Source organism: Myotis brandtii, unplaced genomic scaffold, assembly GCF_000412655.1.
Source record: "Myotis brandtii unplaced genomic scaffold, ASM41265v1 scaffold976, whole genome shotgun sequence".
In the NCBI taxonomy this organism is placed as follows: Eukaryota; Metazoa; Chordata; class Mammalia; order Chiroptera; family Vespertilionidae; genus Myotis; species Myotis brandtii.
Window position 1 is genome coordinate 147,374 of NW_005372055.1, and position 4,898 is coordinate 152,271.

A 4,898-nucleotide genomic window follows, 5' to 3' on the forward strand; every position below is an offset into this window, starting at 1 on the left:
TCAATTCCCATGGATTCGCACAAAGAAGTTTCAACTTTCTGAAGACAAAATAAACCATTGGCTAAGTGGAAAAAAAAAGAAAAAAGAAAAAAAAAGAACCTTGCAAGGAGCAATCAGATTCCTTCCCCAAAGTAAGTGGATTGAATAATAAATGGGTAAAAATAAAATATTTGGGGTCAAACATATCTAGTTTCAGCCCATCTTTCAGGAGACATTTTTCCCTAAGCAAATGCCAGTGATTTAGACATTTGCTTTAACTATTATAATATTTTATTTGCTTTCTGTATTAATTGCTGCCTCATTAAGAGAAAAAAGAAAGCAAAATAGAGACAAGTATCTTCTTGTACAGAAAAAGTGGAGAGAAGAGTAGGATTTCCTACTCTATATGAGTGTTTTGTCATTTATAGTCAATACTCACATATATTCTATTCCCCTTTTCCAAATATGAAAGGAACCCTCTACCAGAATATTTTGATGGATTCCAGTGAGCTAAGTAAAGTACAACTGATAATCTCTGAAACACTGCACTCCTCATAATGACAACAGTAGATTGTATTTCTATGGAATCTGGTTTGACAGATTGCTAAATTTCTTTCTGCAGATAAAAAGCATGATTCTGCACAACATTCCCTTATGGAAAGCAGATTGATCTCCCTGACATAGGTCATAGAAAGAAATGGACATTACACTGGAAGGAGGTTCCACAACCTGCTAACGAAAACTGATCATAGTTTTTCTTTCCATAAAATTAATTACTTTTGTAATATTTATTATATAATCAGATAATAAAATAAATAAATGATCTACACCCTAAAAACAAATAAATGACTAACACCCACAGTGGGTAACATAGCACAAAATAATTTTTTTGTATTTTTGCTGTATACTAGAGACCAATCCATTATGCATAGAATGCTTAACAACTAACCAAACATCCAGGAAAAGAGAGGCCTGAGATATTATTAACCACGGAGTGCTATAACTAGCTCATTAATAATGAGCATTTTCTCCATAGTGGCTTAAAATTTACAAAGCATATTTACATATACTACCTCATTTGATATCTTCAATTACTTCAAGGTAGCCTAAATATTCTTATTTTACATGCAAATAGATTAAGGCCTAGATTGGATAATTAACTTGACTGAGGTCACATGGTTGGTAGTCAAGACTTAGTAACGTTATCTGAGTCCAGGGTTAGGCATCCTTCTACCTTATCATGGTTGCCTTGCAATTAATAATGTCCGGGTCAGTCAAACCCAATCTGCCATCATGACACAGAGTTAGTCCAAATAATATAGTTAATATAATTTGTCCTCTAATGCAGTGTTTCTCAAACAGTGATCCGCTTGAATTAGAATCACCTGAGATGTTTGATAAACATGGAGATTCCTGAAGATTTTATTTAGTAGGTTTGGAGCAATGCTCTGGAATCAATGTATTAAATTCACACTCCAGATGATTCAAATACTCCTTTGGAATTCTTGTTGTGGCTTAATTTCCATGATTATTATTTAAATCTTGTAGATCCAATTTTTGTTATAGTTTTGCCTGTGTAGATTTCTTCTTCCTATTTCTTTTCCTAATTTCAGAAGCCATAAATGACACCATTGTAGGAGGAAAACACTTCTGCCAACTTCTAAAGGCAATGCTCAGTTTAATGGAAACATCTACATAGAAGAAAAAAACAAACATTGATCACAGCCCAAAATGCCATAGGCTTTCACACTGAGGTATTTCAATTCATTTTGCTTCTAAAAGTAGGGTTTCCCTTTATTTTTTCCACTGCTTTCTCCTTCCCCACCAGATATAAACCTTGAAGGAGCAGGTGATAATGAGACTAATATCACCAGGAATCAGATGGGCTCAATTCATCTGCTAGTTACTTAATTACTTGATGATCATAGAGCATATATTAGTAAAAGTTTCTTAAGGAAAAGGAAGCCAAGAATATGAAGTCCTGTCCTATATAATAAAGAGCTAATATGCTAATTAGACCAGATGGCGGAACAACCTTCTGGAACAATCAGTGGGCGGGGCCATGAGGCCAAGGCAGCCAGGGCTGCAAAGGCCTACTCTTGCACAAATTTTGTGCATCGGGCCTCTAGTCAAAATATATTTGTTTTTGTGACCTGGAAAGTCTACATTCTGATGACTCCAGGAATAGTAACAACAAGTGAAATGAGAACTTATAAACTGAATCTTCCACATGTCCTACAGGCATTATTTACACAATGAATTGATAAAGTCAGGCTGTTAAGCTTGCCCATGTTCTGTTACAACTTATCTGATTCAACTGGGGGGAAATTAAGGACTGAGATCTCCAGGCAAGGCTGTGGTCTCTTCTGAGAAGTGTATAGGATTGTTACTACAGTACCTGTAGAAATCTTTCTTTTAAAAGACCTATCAGTCAGCATATTAAGAGATTTTTCTTGACCTGTGTAGGCTCCAGTTTCCTTATCTGTTAATTGGAAGTTAGAAACAGTGATCTGTCCTCTAAAGATGCCTACTGGTCTAACATTCTCTGTTGTTATCTTTTTATTTTATTTTATTTTTTTTGGTTTTCACTTATTCCATCAATATATTTTAAAATTACCAACTGTGTACTAAGCATGGGGAATATAGCTGTGAAAAAACATAAATAGATGCGTGGTGGCAAGGGAAAAATAGAGGCATTAAATGACTCATTACACAAATAATTTATTATAATTGTGATGTGTGCCATAAAGGAGCAATACAGGCAGTCTACTGTGACCTAGTCAGATAAAGGATGATCAGGGGCAGTCTCCCTGAGCAGGTAACATTTAAGACCTGATGATTAATGGAAAGCAGGCTGATGAGAAGGAGCAAGAAGATTCTTTGCAGGAGACAAGATGGCGGCAGAATAGGCAGACGCGTCCCTGGGCTTGTCCCGGAGCAAATGGAGTGAGCAGCTGAAACTAATAACACCCACCCCGAATTGGCGAAGTATACTCAGCTGGTGAGACAGTTTGCAGCCAGGAAGGGCAGAGTTCCCCTGGAAAGGTAAAAACCAGGGATCTGGGCAGGAAAGTTTGCCAGATCTCTGAGCCCAGAGGGTCAGAGGGAGACCAAGCAGCACACAGCCGCGTCTCTTGGGACAGGCACAGCCCCTGACTGTGGAAAAGAGATCCGCGGGACTGTTGGCACCTGAGGAATTGAGATCTGGGTTCCGTAATTACGGAGGACTGAGCCTAAAAGGGGAAGCCTGAAGCGTTGACCAGACCATGCAGTGCCGGTAAGAGAGGAGCTTACAGAGACTCAGCCTTCCCCATTTCTGCGGCCAGCATTTGTTTGTTTGTTTTCACTGAACCCTGTTCATAGGACATTCCGGATACAGACACTCACCTGTGCTGAAGAGCGGAAGAGGGTGCGGATGAGTGGAATCTGGGGAGAGGCTGGGGAGAGAAGGGGGGCCAGGAGAAGTGGCAGCAAATTGAGTGCTGAGTCACCCCTGAGCCCAGAACTTGGGCAGCCATTTTCTTCTGAGGCTAAACCCTCCCTCTAGGCCCCAGGCAAGGAATACAGCCACACCCAGATTCCACCCTGAATGAGATGAAGGATTAAAATAATCTGATTAGTCCCTGGGAGTTAACAGGGTCTGGCCTATAGAGGGCCTTTCAGTCCCAGCAACAACAACAACAGAATCACAGACATTCCAGAAAACTGGGATCTTAAGCCAGCCAAAGGAACGACATTTCAATTTTTCATTTTTATTTTTTTATTATTATTTTGTTAGCTTTTTTTGCTTTTTTCTTTGTTCTCCTTTTTTTTTGTTCCTTTATTTCCTACTTCTTTTCACATTATTTTTTCAACCACATGAGCAGCAGACATGTGAGCGGTGCGCTCTTGTCCAGGGAGCATCAGCCCCATGGGCAGCCTGCCTCAAGCCTAAGAGCCTCATGTGGCCTGCCCCTGTCCAAGGAGCAGCAGCTGTGTGAGCTGCCCGCTTCCCCGTCCGAGGAGGAGCAACCACGCGGGCAGTCCGACCTGTTCGAGGAGCAGCAGCCGCACGAGCAGTCTTCCTACATCTGAGGAGCAGCAGCCCTGCGCAGCCTGCCCCTATCCGAGGAGCAGCAGCTGCGCACACCCTGCACTAGTCCGAGGAGCAGGAGCTGCACAAACAGCCTGCCCAATCTGAGGAGCAGCAGTTCTGCGAGTGGCCTGGCCCCATTCGAGGAGCAGCAGCAGCACACCCCGGTCCGAGGAGCAGCAGCCACACAAGCAGACCACCCACGTCTGAGGAACAGCAGCCCTGCGCAGCACGCACTGGTCCGAGGAGCAGAGCCACAACAGCCTGCACCTGTCAGACGAGCAGCAGCCAGATGAGTGGCACGTCCCCATCCGAGGAGGAGCAGCCACGCGTTCAGCTCAATCTCGTCCAAAGAGTAGCAGCCTCGCAAGCAGCCCACCCCCGTCGGAGGAGCAGCAGACTTGCAATCAACCTGACCAAGTCCTAGGAGCAGTAGCTTCACAAGCAGCCCGCCACATCAGAGGAACAACAGCAGCGTGCAGCCAGTCCCCATCCAAGGATCAGCAGCCATGTGAGCAGTCCGCCCCAGTTCAAGGAGTAGCAGCTGCGTGTGTAGCCCGACCCCATCCAAGGAACAGCAGCCTTGTGATCAGCACACCCTCTGTCTGAGGAACAGCTGCTGTGTGTGAACCTCCCCCCACCAGCCAGAGGATCCACCACAGCTGTGAACAACACCCACCAGAGGAGCTGCTGCCAACTGAGGAACAGCTGCTACCACAACCGCCAGAGAAGCAACCACAACCCGAGAAGCCACTGCCACGCAAGGAGCAGCCCCTGAATGACTCAACAACTAGATATGTTGGTGAGATCAAACATGGGTAGACAAAGAAACCCCCAAAGGAAAGAA

At 43.5% G+C, this 4,898-nt stretch overlaps 1 protein-coding gene across 1 annotated transcript in view; it reads right to left on the reverse strand.

The window, feature by feature from the left end:
- Positions 1 to 1,113: 1,113 nt before the first annotated feature.
- The window catches only part of SYTL5 (synaptotagmin-like 5), a 250,237-nt gene continuing 246,452 nt past the window's right edge, over positions 1,114 to 4,898 (reverse strand). Inside the window, exon 17 of the mRNA XM_014533436.1 lies at positions 1,114 to 1,670. The gene's annotated coding sequence lies outside the window, so the exon portion shown is untranslated. The remainder of the gene's footprint in view (positions 1,671 to 4,898) is intronic.